At 52.6% G+C, this 14,543-nt stretch overlaps 6 non-coding genes across 6 annotated transcripts; 3 read left to right on the top strand and 3 right to left on the bottom strand.

The window, feature by feature from the left end:
- Positions 1–1,665: 1,665 nt before the first annotated feature.
- On the bottom strand, positions 1,666–1,748 carry TRNAL-UAA (transfer RNA leucine (anticodon UAA)). The gene has a single exon. It is a non-coding gene; the product is annotated as a tRNA-Leu (tRNA).
- A 1,592-nt stretch (positions 1,749–3,340) lies between these two features.
- On the top strand, positions 3,341–3,414 carry TRNAT-UGU (transfer RNA threonine (anticodon UGU)). Its single transcript has one exon. It is a non-coding gene; the product is annotated as a tRNA-Thr (tRNA).
- A 770-nt stretch (positions 3,415–4,184) lies between these two features.
- Positions 4,185–4,289, bottom strand: TRNAR-UCU (transfer RNA arginine (anticodon UCU)). Its single transcript has 2 exons — positions 4,253–4,289; positions 4,185–4,220 (listed from the first exon to the last, which is right to left on the bottom strand). It is a non-coding gene; the product is annotated as a tRNA-Arg (tRNA).
- Positions 4,290–7,946: 3,657 nt separating this feature from the next.
- TRNAM-CAU (transfer RNA methionine (anticodon CAU)) lies at positions 7,947–8,020 on the top strand. The gene has a single exon. It is a non-coding gene; the product is annotated as a tRNA-Met (tRNA).
- A 1,905-nt stretch (positions 8,021–9,925) lies between these two features.
- On the top strand, positions 9,926–9,997 carry TRNAE-CUC (transfer RNA glutamic acid (anticodon CUC)). Its single transcript has one exon. It is a non-coding gene; the product is annotated as a tRNA-Asp (tRNA).
- Positions 9,998–13,436: 3,439 nt separating this feature from the next.
- On the bottom strand, positions 13,437–13,508 carry TRNAK-UUU (transfer RNA lysine (anticodon UUU)). The gene has a single exon. It is a non-coding gene; the product is annotated as a tRNA-Lys (tRNA).
- Positions 13,509–14,543: the final 1,035 nt, after the last annotated feature.

Below are 14,543 nucleotides of genomic sequence, written 5' to 3'. Positions count from 1 at the left end.
GGCTGGCAGGGCCTGCAGGGATACTGGGTTTGAATGACAAGGTGTTGGAGCAGCTATTAAAAGGCTTCTTCCTTGGCAGGGGCATTGTGCTTTTGGATTGGCTGTTGCTTGGATGACTCGGTTCTTGCACATGCAGCTGGGCTTTAGCAAATCAGAACGATGCAAGTCGTGAGTAACCCAGCGCCTCTGGATATGGGAGTGGAGTAAAAAGTACAATATTGTCTAAAAAAAACCAACTTGATTAAACGTCAAAATGTGACAAAAATAAATTACTTGAGTAAAGTACAAATACCCAAAAAGGTCTTGAGTAGTGTGATCAAGTATTTCTACTTAGTTATTTTCCACCTCTGGCCGGCAGGCACGGGTTCTTGGCCCCTTGCTGGTCCGCGGACTGGCAGTTTGTTACCACTGACTAAGGGTATGTCTAGACTACCGCATTTTGTCAACGGAAGTTTTGTCGACAGATACTGTCGACAAAACTTCCGTCGACAAAGAGCGTCCAGACATATTGAGTTCTGTCGACAAAGCAAGCTGCTTTGTCCACAGAACTCCGTAGTCTGGACGCAACGTTACAAGCAATAACACCTTCTGTCGACAGAACTCTGACGTTATGTCGACAGAACTCAGCGGTAGTGTAGACGCTGGTATAGTTTTGTCGACAAAAGTCCACTTTTGTTGACAAAACTAGGTAGTCTAGACACACCCTTAGAGGAGCCCCAGGAACTGCAGTTTCAGGAAGAAACAGCAGGACATGGCCACCAGGTCTGGGTGTGGGCAGACTGGCAGTTGCTGCAGCAAGTCAGGGGCAGGAGGCCCCACTGATGGGGGGAGGCAGCCCCACCAGCAGACACAAGGCTGGGCCAGCATATGCGGGGAGCTGTTTGACTGTGTTTCCCTGCTGACATGGAGCTGGGTTGCCAGGTGTTCAGTTTTGAACCAGACAGTCCAGTATTTGAGGTTTCTGTTCAGGAAACAAACTGAAAAAATAGAAATAGAAATGACCGGTATTTTCTAAATAATAATAACAATAATGTCGATTGTGGTTTCATGTCAAGTGTGTCCGGTATTTTTGTAGAAACCATTTGGCAGCCCTACAGGGAGCCCAGGTGACAGGACATCTCCCAGTACTCACTGCTGCTAGCAACACCCTCACACAGCTCCCCCCACCATGGGACAGGCAGGAGGGGGACAGAAGGAGGGACAAAGGCTAAGGGCCTTGTCTGACCTCACACAGCCAGCCTGGGGCAGCGCTGGGAACAGGATCCCTATGCCCTGACTCTGAAACTCTCCCTCAGTCTGGAGTTTCACACCCTGACAGATCAGAATAAATTATCTCAAAGGAGCTACAGCCCAGCCTAGGGATAGCTCAGAAGCACAAAAACACAGAGAGACTCAGGAGCTGCTCAGAGACAGCCACTGGCAAGAAACAGAACAATTCCCCGAGCAGTGGAGTGGTTTTGGCTCATTTGCTGGGACTTAAGGAGAACAAGAACAACCAAGTCCTGCTTCTCCTCCCTATGACTGGCCCTGTTTAGCCACTCAGAACTGAAACTCTAATCACAGAACACTAGAACTAGCAGGGACCTTCAAAGATGAATTCCAGTCCCCTGCCCTCATAACAGGGCAAAGCACCCTCCTGGTCAATGTCTCTCCAAAGCAGGGAGCTACCAGGAGTGGGGTTTGAACCCACACAAACAAACATCTATTGAATTTTAAGTTCAACACCTTAACCACTCGGCCACCCTGGTAGTGCTAGGGAGAGCGGAAGGGTGAAAGGTCTCTCCCCAAACAGCCTAGGGACTCACTCTCAGAGCATCTGCCCATCCCATCTCTGTGCCAGGGCTTCCCGCCGTGAGGGTGAGAGAGCCGCCCCCTCCCGCCCAGCGAGGAGGGAAGCAGGGAAAAGGGAAACCAAACAAGACAAAACCCAACGTCCCCAGGGATTCCGAGGGACAGAGGCCTGGTGGGGAAAATACCCCCCCACCTTCACCCAGTGTTTTCCCTGCCTTGCATTCAGCCAGCCCCCATGGATCAGGCCCATGTTTCCAGCCTTTGTGTTTATCTACCATTGACAGGCAAACCCATTCACAAACTTGTGCCAGACCAATAACATTATATTTACATATCTACATATCCATTATGCAAATAACAAATATGCAAATATGGAAATAAACTGTTGCCAGTCCCTAACAGATCAGTGTTTGCAGATATCTACACTTAAAAAAAAAATCATGGAAGAAATTCCCCTCAGGCTGCTGGAGGGGGCAGCTCCTCCCCCAGGGCACTGGTGTCTGCAGAGGGAGGGGCGCAGGGAGAGGCACCCACTGAGACGGGGAATTTGGGATGCCCTGGTTATAAACTTGAGAAATTCTGTTGGGGGCAGAGGAGTTGGTGCCCCCAAGTGCCACCACCAGTCACCTCTGCTCCCCCCTCCTGCCCGATGGGGTGAGGGAGCTGCCATTGTATCTCCCTCCTCTCCTTCTGTACAAGCCCTGCCCTGTGTTCCCCCTTCCCCAGCCAGGCTGCTGGGGCTGGAGGCTTAAGCCAGAGCTGTTGGCCTCAGCGGGACTTGCTCCTCCCCCCTCTCCTGCCTTGCTGCCTCCTTTGGCCAGCAGCACTCGGGGCAGCCGGGAGAGCCGGCACCAAGGGCAGAGGAGGCCGAGGCACAAGCCTCTCAGAGGGGACAGGCCTGAGGCCTCTGGCTTGCCCAGGCTCACGCCAAGGGGCTTTCTGTGGTGCCGGGCGGGGGAGGGAGGCCAGGCCCAGGCCAGTGGGAGAAGGGGCAGCGCCTGCCAGGGCAGCAAGGGGAGCTGCAGGGAGCGAGACGCGGCGTTTCTGCCTGGATCATTCAAGGGTCCTTCTGCGGGTGAAGAGCCTGTGACACCCCTGTGCTGCTGGATTCCTCTGCCCCTCCCTTGGGAGGCCGGCCCCTTCGGGGAGCTCTTGCCCTGGCACTCGTCCAAGGGCAAACTGGGCAAAGCAGCCTGCCCCAGGCACCTTCCATAGCTCAGCTGGCAGAGCAGAGGTCTGTAGCGGGTGCTTGGCAAGTGTCCTTAGGTTGCTGATTCAACTCCAGCTCAAAGGAGAGATTCTTCTCCCTCCCCCTGGCTGCAGGCCCGGCCTTAGGACCAGGCGACTGCCTTGGGTCTGTCCCTTTGGGGCCTGGTGCTACAATTGACAAAAAGGTTTTGGGTTCCAGCTGCCAATCAAATGTCTTGGGCTGCGCAGGCCTTGAGTCATGGCAAGAGCTGGAGGGGAATGGGGAACGGCTGCACTTTGGAATGGGAACGGGGTGTCTGGGACCATAAAGTAGAACAGTTTTAAGGCTGCTTACAAGGCAGGCACCATGGCTTAGTTGGCTAAAGCACCTGCCTTGTAAGCAGGAGATCCTAGGTTCAACTCCCAGTGGTGCCTTGTTGCCAGGTCAATGGGTCTTTTCTTCCCACCATTCTTCAACATGTAGCTGGAGTTGTTTTTACCTTCAGTTGAGCTTGTGGTGCCCTCACAGTGGGAGTAGGATAGTAGCAAAGAGCAGGAGGTGCCCTAGTGGTTTGATTTAGTGAAGCTTAGCTAGACTTGCTAAATCAAGCTCTGGAAAATGGATTGGAGCAGTGATCTCCACCTGAGTGAAGACATGGACTAAAGGTGCAATTAGTTAGATGCCGACACTAGCAGCCGCACTGCTGGTAACTCACAGAGGCTACATCTACACTAAGGCTGTGTCTAGACTGCATCCCTTTTCCATAAAAGGGATGCAAATTAGACACATCGCAATTGCTAATGATGCAGGGATTTAAATACCCCTCGCTTCATTTGCATAAAAATGGCTTCCGCTTTTTTCCATCTTGGAGCTTTGCCGGATCTTTCAGAAAATAAACCCTTAAAATAAGGATTAAGGGATCTTTTGGAAAAGGTTTTATTTTCCAAAAGATCCACGTCTAGACTGGTGCTTTTTTCCAGCAAAGCGCCGAGCCTGCGTGTTGCACTGGTAGGAGACACGGAGGGTCTATTGGCACCTGCAGCCTCTCAGAACAACCCCCATCCCGACCCGCAAGTCCTAGCCCTTCCCTCCACCCTTAATGGGGTCTGCTGGGAATTGCCTGGATGCCAGCCCACCCCAGTGTCAGCCTAAGGATTGACTGGTCTGTAAAAGCTGCACCCTGGAAATGAGGAAGCAGCTAAAGTGACTCTGGTGGGACTTGAACCCACAACCTTTGAATGTTTAGCTGGGCTCACATTAACCATTACAGCTTAGAAATCCAACGTGCTTTCCATTGCACCACGGAGCCAGATGTAGTGTTGGTGTTGATATCTCCACTCTCTGCTTTGCAACATGGCAATTGCTGGGGGAAAAGAAAGGGGAACCAGAACTGTCTCTTTTGGGAGAGCAGGTAGGAGGGCCACTGAGCCCCCAGCAGTGAAAACTAGGAACCAGGACAAAGCTGCAGTTGAAGAACATGGGCATCAATCCCACTTTTTTTTGCACACGAAGTAAGGGGTTTCCCATTTGAGCTAACTTCCCTGCATGGGAACATCTTTCCTGCTCCACCCATCTTCTTCTAGACTCCACAAGGTCTCTGTGACGGCCTGAGGCTCCTTTCTGAAAGGGCCACTTGTGGGACTGACACACGTGGGCTGGCTAGCTCGGAGGTTTAGGGGACGTGATGCTCAAATCACACTGACGCGTCTTAAGAGCAAGCCCCTTATTTCAAACCATAACGGGCTCGCTATTCCGACGTCCCTGCAAACCTCATGGCGCGAGGAGTGAGGGGCATTTTGGAACAGCGATTTATTTGGAACTAAGTGCTGTGCAGCCAGTGCCAAATTACAAAATAAGCTATTTCAAAATTGACTTGAAATAAGCTACCCAATTGCATCACTTATCTTGAGCTATGGGACACACCCCTACTGAGTAAGAGCTCAGCTCTGCCCCCAGCTCCCTGCTCCACCCACCCACGTACTGACTCCCTTGCTGCTATGGGGCTGTTTGCATTGGCCTCTTCTCTCTGTAGCCAGGCTTCAGCCAGGACTGAGACTCAGGCAGGAGAATGTGACCCAGCTCCCTGCACCTGGGCCCTGCATTTCGCATCCCTTCAGAGACACTTGCTAGTGGAGGAATAAATCACAGTCACATTAGTGTAGATTGTGAAACTTTGTAGTTGTTGTTGCCTTGGAAACTCCCCATAGACCTTCCCCTGGGGTCCTGGGCAGCCCACTCACATTGCACAGCTCACTTCGAGGTGAGGGTGCTGTGTAGACGCACCCAGCCTATTGAGGACCAGCCAGCTGTGGGGAGGTTCTGGCCACTTCCTTTCCTCGTGTCTCAGGCTGTGTCTACATTCCAGGGCTACATCTACACTGCAGGCTTTTTGTGCAAGAGCAGATGTTCTTTTGCTAAAACTTGCAGAGCGTCTACACTGCAGGCAAGTTCTTGCACATTTAAATTTATAGTATAGCATCAGAAAACAGGGCTTCTTGCATAAGAGTTATTCCTCTCCCCACGAGAAATAAGGCCCCTTGCCCAATAACTCATCCACAAGGTGGCAGTGCGGACAGGCAACAGGGGTTTCTTGCTCAAGAAAGCCCGATGGCTAAAATGCCCATCAGAGCTTTCCTGCTCAGGAGAACGTCCACACTGCCATGGGCGCTCTTACAGAAAAGCACTTCTCTTGTGCAAAAGCACATGGGAGTGTGAACACACTGTTGTGCAAGACCTTTTGCACAAAACAGTTCTTGAGCAAGAAGTCTGCAGGGTAGGTGTAGCCAGCCCCTCTCTCCAGGGAACTGCAGCCCCTCGACCCAGGTAGCTCCTCCCAGCATTCAGGAGGCACCAGGCTGAGAAGAAACCGTCTCACAGACACGGTGCTGCCAGGGAGGGGCCTCACTGCTAGTCACTGTTCCTGTTCCAGGAGTGCAGTGAGTTTTGCCCTGGGCACTGATATTGAGGGCGTGTGACCCTGTTTGTGTGTGAGCCCCCATGGCACCCATTGGCGCCTGCTGGGGGGTGGAGGGTCCCCTGGTGCCATAGCTCCTCCTGGGGAGAGGTGGAGGGACCCCGGTCCAGTATTTCCTGCTGTGGAGAAGTAGAGGGAGCCCATTCCCTATAGCTCCTGCCAGGAGGGACCCTGACCCCTTATCTCCTGATGTGGTTTCAGTTTTTCCCTGGCGGATGCTCCAGACATGAGGGATGCCAGCACACTGGCCCAGGCAGGGACGGCAGTGATGATTTTTACGCATGCAGGGAAATGCCCTGGCTTCTCCCCCTCACAGAGTTGCCGTCTCTCTGGGAGGGGGATGAACTGCAGGTGCGGGACAGCTCCCTGCCAGCAGGGACAGCAGCCAAGGCACCAAATATCGCTGGGTCTGCAGCCAGTGTTGGGAACTGGGCAGGGAACAGGAGGCTTTTGTGTCACACACGTCTCAGGTAGGACGGACCCTCACTGAGCCCAGACTGTGACTGGTCCTAGCCAGGAATGTGCCCGGGGCTGGTTTAGTGACACTCTCAGGCCGTGTCTACACTGGGCGTAAGAGCGACGCTGCCGCGGTCGATGTTCCGGGCTCTAGGGAAGACCGGCTGATTGGAACTGAGCTGTGCAGAGTCTTGCAAAGGGAACCGCAACTTCTCGGGATATTTGCTGAGTTTTAGATGAGGGTTTATCAGAAGGGACGTTGTGGGCTCTGGAACAAGGTGGGTGGGGCAGGAAAAGTGCCTCACAGGCAGGGGAATTAGCTCAAGTGGTAGAGTGCTTGCTTTGCATGTGAGAGGCAATGGGATCGATGCCCACATTCTCCAGTAATAGATGTTTGCTGCTTCCTCTTTTCCACAGGCAGAGCCAGCCAGGGGCTAAGGGCTTCCAGGGGCTTCTTCCATAAGGCAAGGGGCTGGTTTCCGCAGGGCAGGAGGTGTCAGGTTTGCCTCACAGGGAGCAGTTCCCTGGCTAAAATCAGGCAGGCAAAGTCCAGCCTGTAACACCCAGAGGAGGGGATTTGCCTGCCTGGAGAGGGCAGAAACAGACCAGCACTTGGGAGCTTGGCTGCCAGCTGCTTAGCACATCTGGACACAGAAGAATCCCAAGACTTGGTTCTGCCAGGCTCCAGTTTCCCCTCTTCTGTTTCTTTTCAGCTCCCTGCAAACTGCCTCCCAGCTGTGGGTGAGGCTGTGTGTGAGTGAAACCAGCTGCACTTTGGAAGATTTTGTTAATTGTTTAAAAAGCCTCAGGCACCTCTTCTGCCTGGAGAGGTGTCTGGAATAGATGCCTAGTGTGACATCACCCTGGGGTTTTACCCCTTTAACCTCACCCAGAGACTCCCGACAAGTCCACTCCTATGTCAAGTGTTCGCATGTTTCATATCTAAGGAAACTCCTCCTCCCTTTTTCCTGCCAGTCCTTCCTGAGCAAGCTCTACCCTTCTGTGCCAATATACCAATAAAGTGTATTATCCCACCAAGTCCCTGTGATACCAACTTCTTCCTGCTTATTACCCATAGTCCTGTGTGTCTGTACCAGCATCTAAGACACAGATTGGATTTTGCTTCCCAGTGGTCCTGCATCCCTCCTTTATCTCTGCTGTTACAGCCCCGGCTCTCTCCCATTTCTGGCCCATCTCCCAGGTGTCCATGTGATTCACTTACCTGTGGGCTTTGGGCACCTGCCCCCATCAAACCTAGTTTAAAGCCTCCTCACTAGGTTAGCCAGTCGGCACCCAAATACTCTTCCCTTGCTCGACAGGTGAACCCCGTCCCTGCTGAGCAGCCCTCCCTGCAACGGCATCCCATGGAGAAGGAATCCAAAGCACCCTGCCCACGGAGCAGTAGCTCTCTGTGCCCGGGGGGCCAGACACCACCTGTGCTCGATGGCTGGAGGGAAATGGGGAAAGGCTGCACTTTGGGAGTCAAAAGTGTTGTCTGGAAACATAAAGAGCCATTTTAAAGAAACTGTGGAAGAGGGCACCATGGCTTAGTTGGCTAAAGCACCTGCCTCATAAACAGGAGATCCTGGGTTCAAGTCCCAGTGGAGCCTTATTGTAACCCTTGCTCACATTTTCTTCGGTCCTTCTGGGACACAGAAAAGGCCTCCCCTGGCCACCCATGGAACTGCTGGTTCAGGAAAAGGCTGATTAGAGAGAAACATTGGGAAGAAGGAAACTACAAGGCTGGAACTGGTGCAGAGGTTGCTGTGACTGGCACAAGCAAGGCAGGGCTCTGACTCCCACTCTGAAACACAAACTGGCCACTGAGTCCTGCTCCATGGTCATCCCAGTGCTTTGGGAGCAAGCGATATGCCTGTAACTCCCTGCCTCCCCCCGCCCAAGGGGTGGTGCCCAATAGAACAGTCCCTGTAAGAAATGTGTCACTTTCACCCCTGGGAGCAGCTCAGCCATGCAAAGGGGCTGCCTGGGGCAGGACATTAGCCTGGGAGGGGAGGGGTGGGTGTGGCAGTGACATCACAAGGGCCTTTTGCAGCCCCTCAGCTTATTGGCTAAAGGAGGCTGGGAGGTGATGACCTCACAGAGAGTCCATGACAATGGCCAGGTGGGACAGGCTGCAGGGCAGGGGCCATCTCAGAGCCCCCCATGGCTTTGCTCAGGGAGTCTCCTTGAGAGTTGCCCTTGTGGCCTTTTCGGAGCCTTCTCTTTTCTCACAACTAACTGACCTAGAAGGCTGACGTCTCTGTGGAGAAGGGAAGAGCCTCCAAGAAGGCCTTTGTAAATGTAGCAGGGGAATTAGCTCAAGTGGTAGAGCGCTCGCTTAGCATGTGAGAAGTAGTGGTATCGATACCCACATTCTCCAATGAGGGGAGAAATTTCCAATTTTTCTTTTTACCAGCAGAGCCAGCCAGGGGGCTAAGTGGCTCCAGTAGCCACCCCCCTCTTTCTACTTGCTCTCCCCAAAATCCAGCCATGTTGGGGCAGAAAGCTGCTGGATACCAGCTCTCCTGGGCCAGACAGTGGCAGGAGCACTGGAGACAGGTTGCAGGTGGGGCAGAATTAGCTCCACTGGAAATGTGCTGCCTTTGCCCATGAGAGGTAGCAGGATTCACTCCCATCTTCTCCCACCTGCTCGCTGGTGCTGAGGGGCCGGCCCCTTTCCTGCCGCCCCAACTCTTATTCCCACAATGCCCCTTACACCATGGTACCTACAGCTGACACCCAAGGGTGGTACCTGGGTCTCTCAGCTCTCAGGCTGGCCTCTGCTCTCCTGGCTTCCGTCCAGCCCCTCCATCGCTCAGGACTCTCTGTCCTGCCCCAGCTCTGCTGCTTTCAGGGCAAATCCCTTGTTAGGACCATTCACAATCTGGGGTCAGTGAGGGTCCCTCCCACCTGAGATGTGTTACGCAAAAGCCATGTGTTCCTTACCTTGTTCCCAACACGGGCTGCATTTAGCTGTTTCTATGGGCTGTGTAGCTCAGTGATAGAGTGTTTGATTGTGCCTCCAGTGGTCCTTGGTTCAAAGCCAAGTACCCCTTCTGAAAAAATTCTTTCTAGTGGCAATAATTTCCTTTCCAGTTCCATCACACTCTGGCTTTACATCGCTTGACATTTTTGACATTAATAAGAATCCTTAATGCAGAGCTACTCAACTTTGGAAGCGCCAGGGGCCACAATGAATGGCATTTAACCAGGATGGACAGGGCAGGTGTCCCTAGCAGGTGTATTCCAGAAGCTGGGAATGGGTGATGGGAGGGATCATGTAATAATTGTCTGTGCTGAGGATTCCCTTGGGAGAATGAAATTGGCTGCTGTCGTGAGACAGGATCCTAGGTTAGCTGGACAACTGACATGGCCCAGACTGGTTGCTTTGATGTTCTGTTTGGCTGTTCTTGTCCCCTCTGGGCAAGGGAGAATGGACCCCCCCCATCCTGAAGTTGTCAGAAAATGGCCTGTGAAAGGCTAGTGTATGTGAGCAAAGGGGCTTGTTTCATGTGTCCCTGATGGTCTAGTGGTTAGGATCCAGCATGGTCACTGCTGTGACCTGGGTTCAATTCCCAGTCAGGGAAACCAGCCTGAAGTTTCACATAGTCACTTTTCTCACCTTATTACCACATGTTACAGCAGCTGTGACCCAATAGGTTACTTCAGGCTCCTCTCCCCCCTCTCCTAAGACAACACTTGCCATTTTCAGAAGGGGCAGAGCTGGGTTTCTCTAACTGCCCCTCCCCTCTCCTGCATGGGCAACACTACAGGAAGCTCTGTAGCACACTCAGCACTAGCCCAGTGGGGCTGGGTGGGGAAAGCGCTGGGGGCTGGCAGTGGATGGAGTCGTGGTTCGCAAGGCAGCTGGCCAAGCAGTTAGGCTGGGTTTGTGGATGTTCTTTACTGCTCCCCTGTCTCTGTTCTTTGACTCGCCCCTTTCCTGTCCCCTGATCCTGCCCAGCTGCCTCCCACATAGGCTGAGCTCAGGGTCCGAGCTGGTGACCTGCTCCACCGACACCTCCCATCAGTCTGCTCTGTCACTTAGTGCATGCCAGGGAGCTGAGCGATTGTGCCCTTGAGTGGCATTCTCAGCCAGCCAATCAGCTTTGTGAGGAGGATCATGGAGGCGGAGCAAAGAGCTCTCTTGTTAGGCCAGCAAGGAAGCAGCCAATGCCCCAACCCCAGGGAGCCAGCTAGAGACCATATGGAGGGACCTATCTGCTGTGTAGCAGGCACTTTCCCAGCGGGGGCAACTCTGCCCTCTGGGGCCTGTCTCCATCACTTCTGTCACTGCCAGGCTGAGTCCCAGCTGCTTTCTGCCCCAGCGTGGCTGGCTTTTGGGGAGACAAAGTAGGAAGAGGGAGGGGGTTACTGGAGACACTGAGCCCCCTGTCTGGCTCTATCTGTAAGAAGAAAAATTGGGATTGTTCCCATTAGTGGAGAACATGGGACCAATCCCACTGCATCTCACATGCAAGGTGAGCACTCTACCACTTGAGCTAATTCCCCTGCCACAGCAAGAGAGGCCCTCTTGGAGGCTCTTCCCGTCTCCTCAGGAACGTCTATCTTCTAGGTCAGCTAGTCAAGGAAAAGGGGAACATGCCAACGAGACTCCTCCTCACACTCGTGCTTGGGACCCTCATTCTCTCTCTGGCCTCAAGGGCAGATCTCCAGAAGGAGACTCCCTGCAGCAAAGTCATGGGGGGCTCTGAGACTCCTTGAAGCAAAGTCTCTGAGGTTTCCTCTGCCCTGCAGCCTGTCCCACCTGGCCATTGTCATGGACTCTCTGTGAGGTCATCACCTCCCAAACTCCTTTAGCCAATAAGCTGAGGGGGCTGCAAAAGGCCCTTGTGATGTCACTGCCACACCCACCCCTGCCCTCCAGGGCTAATGTCCTGCCCCAGGCAGCCCCTTTGCCTGGCTGAGCTGCTCCCGGGGTGAAAGTGACACATTTCTTACAGGGACTGTTCTATTGGGCACCACCCCTTGGGCTGGGGAAGGCTCAAGGCAGGAAGTTGGGGGAAGGGTTGTGATAGGACAGTACCTGTAAGAAATTAAAGTGTGGAGTGTGGGAGGCTCAAGGCAGGGATTTGGGGAGTGTGTGGTGGAGTTCAGGGCAGGGGAGAGGATGTGGGAGGGTAGAGAAGTCAGGGCACAGGATTAGGGATAGGGGGAAACTTGGGGCTGGGATTGCGTGTGTGTGTTGAGGGGATCAATGGGATTAGAATCCCAGCTCCCCCTGCTCTGGGCTCCCTGAGACCCTTTAACACAGAAGGGCTTTCTCTGCAGTGCACTGAGGCAAGGAACCCCTGAGCCAGTGACATGAAATATCCATAGTGTGGATGCTCCACTGCTGCTATTTCAAACACACTCCTCCCCAGAGCCACTGAAAATCATTACTGCCCTGTGCTTCCTGGGGCTCCAAATCCACACAGATCACGTCCCCATTAGATTGCTGGCAGAGGGGCCACTGACAGTCAAGAGAACTGAGGTTTTCTGATGGCGGCAAACCTCTTTCTACGAGGAAGAAGCCTTGTCTCTAAAAAAGCGTTTTTGGGAAAAGGAGAGTGTGGACACGGAAGAGGGAGTTCTTTGCAAAGAAGAGGCCTTCAGGAAATAGCACAGGTGCCCTGGTGGCCACTCCAGCCACAGTAATCACAACTGAAATTCAAGACACCGTCCATCAACATGGACATTATCTTTCCAAGCAGCTTTTGGAAATCACTTTTTGGAGATCATTTATTCAATGCACTTCTGCTATGTAGATGTTCTCTTTCGAAATAAGCTTTTCCAGAAGATCTCTTCCAGAGGCCATATGTTTGCTCTACCCCCATTTTTACTGGCTTGTGTGTGAGCAGATGCTAAAGTGACTCTAATGCAATTTGAACCAACAACCTTTACCTGAGTACTGCAGCTTAGAAATCCAACAGGCTTTTCCTTCTGCCAAAGAAACCCATGGGCTAAGTGAGCCAACATCTCCTCTCTGTGTCTGATGGAGGAGGGGTTACGAGTCCCTTAGCCTCCTGGCTGGTTCTGCCTGTGAAAAAAAGGAAGATGCCCTGGAGATTGAGGTTACCGATCCCACATACGAAGTGAGCACTTCCCTGTGATTAGACATTTATTCTAGGCCACCCATCTCCCTCCAGAACCCACAGCATCCCTGCAGCTGCCTCCGGCTCTCCTCTGAAAAGGCCACTAGCGACTCCCTTTGCTATGGGCTGGTTCCTCCAGCCACTTAGCATTTGGTGCTAATAGCATTAAGCTGTTGGGCTCAATCCCTTTGGTGACTTGGTGTTTCTCAACCAGTCATCTGATCTTCAGTTTAACGCTCTCCCAACTGAGCTACTCTGGCTGTTACAAGCAGGCCTCTGTGGAAGAGGTGGAGGGAGAGGGGGCTAATTAGATTACAATGATTTGTTAGTGCCAAGCTGTGGCTGAAAAGCCTGACATGATGATCAAATACAAGACTAACTGGAGGCTAGCAGAAAGATCCCTGCTACATGTTCCAAAGACAGGGATTGAATCAGGGACTTTCAGACCTTCAAGCTAATGCTTTCCTAGCTGAGTTATTTTGATGGTTGCTAGTAGGCCTCACTGGCCTGTAATTCTCTGTCTGGGATGTTTGGCAGCTGCGCTGCACAAAATGGACATCGCTGTGCTCTGCCCTGGCCAGTGGGGAGTTGTTGCCTCTCCCAGGGGCCCAGGCCTGGTGGGTCATTTGCCCAGGTTACTGAGTGGGGGGCTGGAGCCAGTTCTGGGTTGTCTCCTTCAACAACCAAAATGAACCAATGGATCTTGTGTCAACCTGATTGCATGCTGGGCTGGTGCTGTGTGTGCCACAGAGCTTCCTGCAGGGCTATCCACATGGGAGAGGAGAGGGGCAGTTTGAGTAACTCAGGCACTGTCTTGGCAGTGAGGGAGAGGTGGGAAAGGGGTCCAGAGTGAACCTCTTGGGTTACAGCTGCTGTTACAATGAGTAAAGATGAATGAATAAGTAGTGGTCAAGTAGACACTGAGGCTGGTTTCCCTGACTGGGAATCAAACCCAGGCCTCAGCAGCAAAAGTGCTGAATCCTAACCACTAGACCATCAGGGACTTGTGAAGGAACTCTTTTCCTCTACCTACACTAGGCTTTTACAGGCCACTTTTTGCCCCCTTCAGGATGTGGGTCCATTTTCCATTGCCCAGAGGAGACAAGAACAGAAACCAAACAGAACATCAGAACAGTCAGACTGGGCCATGCCAATTGCCCAACTAGCCCAGGATCCTGTCTCACAACAGCAGCCAATTCCATTGCCCAGTGGGAATCCTCAGAACAGACAATTGTTAAGTGACCCCTCCTGTTGCCCATTCCCAGCTTCTAGAATACACCAGCTAGGGACACCTGCCCTGTCCATCCTGGTTAAATGCCATTGATTGACCTTTCCTGCATTAAATGATCCAGTTCTGTTTTGGACCTTCTTGTAGATTTCACTTTCTCAACATCCTCTGGCAAGGAGTTCCACTGGACACAAAAATGCTTCCTTTTGGTTTATTTTTAACTTGGTTACTTACCAGTTTCATTCTGTCACCTGCTGGCTACACAGCAATTATTTCCAAATAAATCACTATTCCAAAACATCCCTCACTTCTAATGCCATGAGGGTTGCAGGGACGACGGAATAGCGAGCCCGTTACGGTTTGAAATAAGGGGCTTGCTCTTAAGACGCGACTGTGTGATATGGGCACCACGTCCTAAACCTCCGAGCTAGCCAGCCCACGGGTGTCAGTCTCACAAGTGGCCCTTTCAGAAAGGAGCTTTGGGCAGCTGCAGGGATGTTGTGGGCTCTGGAATAAGGTGGGTGGGGCAATAGAGGCTTTTGTTGCAGGCAGGGGAGTTAGCTCAAGTTGTAGAGTGCGTGCTTAGCATGCAAAAGGCAGTGGGATCGATGCCCACATTCTCCAACTGCAGGTCAGTTCTCCATTACTTCCAGTGTTGGGAGCTCAGTGGCTCCTCTTTCTTCCTACCTGCTCTCCCAAAAAAGACAGACCTGGCTCCCCTTTCTTTTCCCCCAGCAATTGCCATGCTGCAAAGCAAAGAGGGGAGATATCAACCTTAGCAGTCTATCAGGCTCTGTGGTGCAATGGAAA

Source organism: Pelodiscus sinensis, chromosome 31 (genome assembly GCF_049634645.1).
Source record: "Pelodiscus sinensis isolate JC-2024 chromosome 31, ASM4963464v1, whole genome shotgun sequence".
In the NCBI taxonomy this organism is placed as follows: domain Eukaryota; kingdom Metazoa; phylum Chordata; order Testudines; family Trionychidae; genus Pelodiscus; species Pelodiscus sinensis.
The sequence above is the reverse complement of the archived record's forward strand: the minus strand, read 5'-3'. Positions and strand labels throughout refer to the sequence as shown.